The sequence below is a fragment of the Felis catus genome, chromosome B2 (genome assembly GCF_018350175.1).
Source record: "Felis catus isolate Fca126 chromosome B2, F.catus_Fca126_mat1.0, whole genome shotgun sequence".
In the NCBI taxonomy this organism is placed as follows: domain Eukaryota; kingdom Metazoa; phylum Chordata; class Mammalia; order Carnivora; family Felidae; genus Felis; species Felis catus.
The window spans coordinates 35,658,797-35,664,724 of NC_058372.1; positions in this window are offsets into that span (position 1 = coordinate 35,658,797).

Consider the following 5,928-nt stretch of genomic DNA (forward strand, 5'->3'; position numbering starts at 1 on the left):
CCATGTCAACACAAATTAAAAGAATATTAGAGTGGCTGCATTAATATCATATAAAGAAAACTTCAGGGCAAAGAGTAATCTCAGGGATAAAGAAAGTCATTTCATAATGATAAAAGGGTCAATTCATCAGAAGGATATAACAATTCTAAACATTTATGTACCCACTAATAGAATTTCAAGATACATGAAGCAAAAACTGATAGAATTATAAAGAGAAATGGACAAATCCACAATTATAATCAGAGATTTCAATGCATTGCTTTCAGTAATTGATAGAACAAGTAGACAGAAAATTAGAAAATATATTAAAAGATTTGAATAATACTATCAACCAACTTGATCTACTTGACGTTTGGAGAACAGTGCACCCAACAATAGCGGAATAAATATTCTTTCCAAAAGCACCTGGAACATATATCAAGATATAACATATTCTGGACCATAAAACTATTTTCAATAAATTTAAAATGATTCATATAATAAATTTATGTTCTCTAATTATACTGAAATAAGTTAGAAATTAATAACGGAAAGCTTTCTGGAAAATCCCCAAGTATTGAAACAAAGTAGCACATTTATAAATAACCCATAGATCAAAGAAAAAATCAAAAGGATATTAGAGAGTTTTTAACTGACTAAAAATGAAACACAACATATCAAAATTTGTATGAAGCCATTCAAGTAGCACTTAGGGGAAACTTTCTAGTACTAAGTGGCTATATTAGAAAATAAGTAAAGTTGGGGCACCTGGGTAGCTCAGTTGGTTGAGTGTCCGACTTGATTTTGGCTCAGGTCATGATCTCATGGTTTATGGGATTTAGCCCTGTGTCAGGTTCTGTGCAGACAATGCAGGGCTTGCTTGAGATTCTTTCTCCTCTCTCCCTGCCCCTCCAGTGCACGTGCACACACACACACACACACACACACACACACACACACACTTTCTCCCTCTCTCAAAATAAATAAGTAAACTTTAAATCTTAAAAAAAAAAGAAAACTATATGGTCTTCAATCAATGACCTCAGCTTCTACCTTAAGAAGATATAGTAAGAAGAACAAATTAAACTCAAAGTAGAAGAAAGAAAATAATAAAGATCAGAGTGGAAATCAATGGGACATAAGACAGGAAAAAGAAGAGATAAAATCAATGAAACCAAAAGCTGATTTTATTAAAAACTTAAAAATGTCTAGTCGGGCTGATCAGAAAAAGAGAGAAAACACAGATTAACAATATCAGGAATGAGATCAATGACCTCACTACACATTCTACAGATGTTACAAGGATAATAAGGGGATATTGTGAACAGCTTTATGGTAATAAACTTTACAGTTTAGATAAAACAGACAAATTTCTTAAAAGACACAAACTACTAAGGCTTACTCAAGAAGAAATAGATAACCTCAGTAGTCCTATATCTGTTTTTTTGTTTTGTTTTGTTTTGTTTTTTAGTTGAATTTGTAGTTTAATACTTCCCACAAAGAAAATTCCAGGTCCTGGGTAACCTGGGTGGTTCAGTTGGTTAAGCATCTGACTTCAGCTCAGGTCATGATCTCACAGTTCATGAGTTTGAGCCCTGCATCAGGTGAGTTCGAGCCCCACTTTGGTTGAGCCCTGCTTTGGGTGAGCCCTACTTCTCTCTCTCTCTTTCTCTCTCTCTTTCTCTCTGCCCCTCATGGGATTTTCCCTCTTTCCCTCTCTCGCTGCCCCTTGCTCATTTGCACCCTCTCTCTAAACGAAAGAAAGAAAGAAGGAAAGAAAGAAAGAAAGAAAGAAAGAAAGAAAGAAAGAAAGAAAGAAAGAGAAAATTCTAGGTCCAGATAACTTCATTGCTGAATCCCACCAAACATTTAAGGAAGAAATAAATACCAGTGTACATAAACTTTTAAGGAAAATTGAAAAGGAAGAAATATTTCTTTCTATGAAGCAAGTATTACTCTAATATCAAAACCTGATGAAGACATTATAAGAAAACTACAGACAAACATCTCCTATGAACATAGATGCAAAAATTCTAAACAAAATTGAACAAATCTAATCCCACAGTATATAAAAAAGGTGATACACCATGACCAAGTAGAGTTTATTCCAGGAATATCATGTTTGGCTTAATGTTTGAAAATAATATGAAAGTAATTTACCATATTAACAATCTAAAAAATAAAGACCATATGATCATGTCATGTAGAAAGAAACATTTGACAACATGAAGCATTTGTTACTGATTTTAAAAAAACCTAAGCAAACCTGGAATAGAAGGGAACTTCCTCAACATGATATAGGACATCTATGAAGAATCTACAACTAACACCATTATTAACAGAGAAAGACTGAGTGCTTTCCCTCTAAAATCAGGAACAAGATAATAATGTCCTTTCTCAGGGTGCCTGGCTGGCTCAGTTGGTGGAACATGCAACTCTTGATCTCAGGGTTGTGGGTTCAAGCCTCATGTCTGGTGTAGAGATTACTTAAAAAATAAAATCTTAAAGAAAATAATGTCCCATCTCTGCTTCTACTCAACATTGCCCTGGAAGTGCTAGCCAGCCCTGTAAGGCAAGAAGAGGGAGAAGTAGGGAAACCTGGGTGGCGCAGTCGGTTAAGCGTCCGACTTCAGCTCAGGTCATGATCTCACGGTCCGCGAGTTCGAGCCCCGCGTTGGGCTCTGAGCTGATGGCTCAGAGCCTGGAGCCTGCTTCTGATTCTGTGTCTCCCTCTCTCTCTGCCCCTCCCCCGTTCATGCTCTGTCTCTCTCTGTCTCAAAAATAAATAAACGTTAAAAAAAATTTAAAAAAGAAGAGGGAGAAGTAAAACTGTCATTATTTGCAGACCATATGATCGAGTATACAGAAGATCCACAAAAACATTACTTTACCTAATACATGAGTTTAACAGCGTTGCAGGATAAAAAAAATCAATAGGCAAAAAAATTATTTTTATATCCTAACAACGAACAACCAGAAATGAAATTTAAGAAATAATACCATTTACAACAGCATAAAATATACACAATTCTTAGAGATAAATCTAACAAAAGATGTGAAAGACTCATGCATTGAAACCACAAAGCATTGCTGAGAGAAATTAAAGAAAAGTGAATGAAGAGAGATACTGTTCTCAGGGGTTAGAAGACTCAATATTATTAAGATGTCAGTTCTCCCCAATTTGATGTATAGATTTAATGTAATCCCAATCGAATCCCCAGCAGGCATTTTTTAAAATAAAAATTTTAGGGTGATTCTAAGTTCATGGAAATGCCAAGGACCTAGAACGGCCAAAACAATTTTGCAAAATAATACAGATGGAGGAATGTGATTTAAAGACTTATAAAACTGCCATAATCAAGGCAGGATGACATTGGCATAAAGATAGACAAATAGATGAATGGAATAAAATAGGGTCCAGAAATAGGTGTGTGTGTATATATAAAGTCAATTCAGTAGAGAAAGGATAACCTATTCAACAATTAGTATTAGAACAATTAGACATCCAGGAGCAAAAAAGGGAACTTTGATCTATATCTCTTGCCATATATAAAAAAATATATCTCAAAAGAGATTATAGGGGCGCCTGGCTGGCTCAGTTGGTAGAGTCTGCAGATCTCAGGGTTATAATTTTGAGTCCTGCGTTGAGTGTAGAGATTGCTTAAGAATAAAATCTTTAAAAGAGAGAGAGAGAGAGATTATATATCTAAGTGTGAAAGCTAAAATTTCTAGAGGAAAACATAAGAGAAAACCATTATGATCCTGAGGTAAGCAAAGATTTCCTATATATGATAACCAAAAATGTGAGCCATAAAGGAACAAATTGATAAATCAGACTTCTTTGAAATTAAAAATCTCTGCTCTTTAGGGCACCTGGGTGGCTCAGTCAGTTGAGCATCAGAATCTTGGTTTTGGCTCAGGTCATGATCCCAGGGTTGTGGGATCAAGCCCCGCCCTGGGCTCCATGCTGAGTGTAGAGCCTGCTCGAGATTCTCTCTCTCTCTCTCTCTCTCTCTCCCTCCCTCCCTCCCTCCCTCCCTCCCTCTTTCTTTCTCTCTCTCCCTCTGCACCCCCCCCATATTTGTGCTTGCTCTCTCTCTCTAAAATTCAATTCAATTCAATTCAGTTAAAAAATTGAAAATCTCTGCTCTTTAAAAGACACTAAGTGAATGAAAAGACAAGGCACAAACTGGAGAAAAATGATAAAGGACTTGTATCCAGAAAATATAAAGAACTTCCAAAACTCAGTAATAAAAAACAAAACAAAACAAAACAAAACAAAACAAAAACCCCTCCATAATAAAAAAACAAACAACCTCAATTTTTTTTAAGTAAGCTCTATGTCCAACACGAGACTTGAACTCATGACCTTGAGATCAAGAGTTACATGCTCAGGGTGTCTGGGTGGCTCAGTTGGTTAAGCATCTAAATCCTGATTTCAGCTCAGGTCATGATCTCACAGTTTGTGAGTTCAAGCCCCGCATCAGGCTCCACTATGACTGTGTGGATTCTGCTTGGGATTCTCTCTCTCTTTCTTTCTATCTCTCTCTCTACCCTGCCCATGCTCACACTCTCTCTCTCAAAAAAAGAAAAAAAAGTTGCATGCTCTAGCCACTGAGCCAGCCAGGTGCTCAATAACCTCAATTTTTTTTAAAGTTTTTTTTTAATGTTTGTTTATTTTTGAGAGACAAAGAGACAGAGTGAGAGTGGGGGAGGGGCAGAGAGAGAGGGAGACAGAATCTGAAGCAGACTCCAGGCTCTGGGCTGTCTGCCCAGAGCCCAACATGGGGCTCGAACCCACAAACTGTGAGATCATGGCCTGAGCTGAAGTCAGACGCTTAAACGACTGAGCCACCCAGGTGCCCCAATAACCTCAATTTTTAACATAGACGAAAGATTTGAGTAGACACCGTACCAAAAAAGATATAAGGATGCTAAATAAGCACATAAAAAGATGTTCAACATCATTTGTCATGAGAGAAATGCAAGCAGAAACCACGATGAGAACCACTCTATACCCAAATGGGGTATAATGAAAAGGCTAAAATGAAAAATTTATTGTTTGTGTTAAGTGCTTGCAAGGATATGGAGGGACTAGAATTCTCATACCCTGCTAGTGGGAATATAAAATGGGACAACCACTCTGGGAAAACATCTGCTAGTTTCTTAAGAAGTTAAAATTGTATTTATCCACAACAAATGAAATCATAGGTCTATACAAAGTCTTATCCACAAATGTTTATAGTGTTCCTATTTGTAATTGCCCCAAACTGCAAATCACTAGATGTCCTTCAAAGGGCAAATGGATTAAAAAACTGTGGTATATTCATGCCATGGCATACTACTCAGTGATAAAGAATGAACTTTCAACACACATAACGTGGATGAATCTTAAAGAATGAACTCTTGATACACATAACAACATGGATGAATTAGGCTGAGTGAAAGAAGCAAGACAAAAAAACAGTGCATACTGTATGATTCTATGTATGTAAAATTCTAGAAAATGCAAACCTAATAGATAATGATGGCAAATCCGTGCCTTGTGATGGTAGGGGGTGCTGCAGGAAGGGGAGGGAGCAGGGGTTAAGAGGAAACTTTTGGGAGTGATATGTTTAGGAATTCAGTTGTGATGATGTCACCGGGATACACTTAGGTCAAAACTTATCAAATTATGTACTTTAAACACGTGCAGTTATTATATGTCAATTATACCTCAAGAAAGCTATTAAGCTTATTAAGCCATAAGCGGTGGTTTTGTTTCTCTCACTAAACTGCAAAATCCTCAAGGTCAGGCCTTGTATCTTGTACTTTTTTTGTATCCTTCTACTAAGTCCAGCATAGTGATGGACACAGAAAAGTTTAGCAAATACCTTTGGGCTAACCGAGTGCATTTTGCACTCTTTGACAAATCTCGGGGAGGGGGTACTCAAGACAGAAAATGGAAAA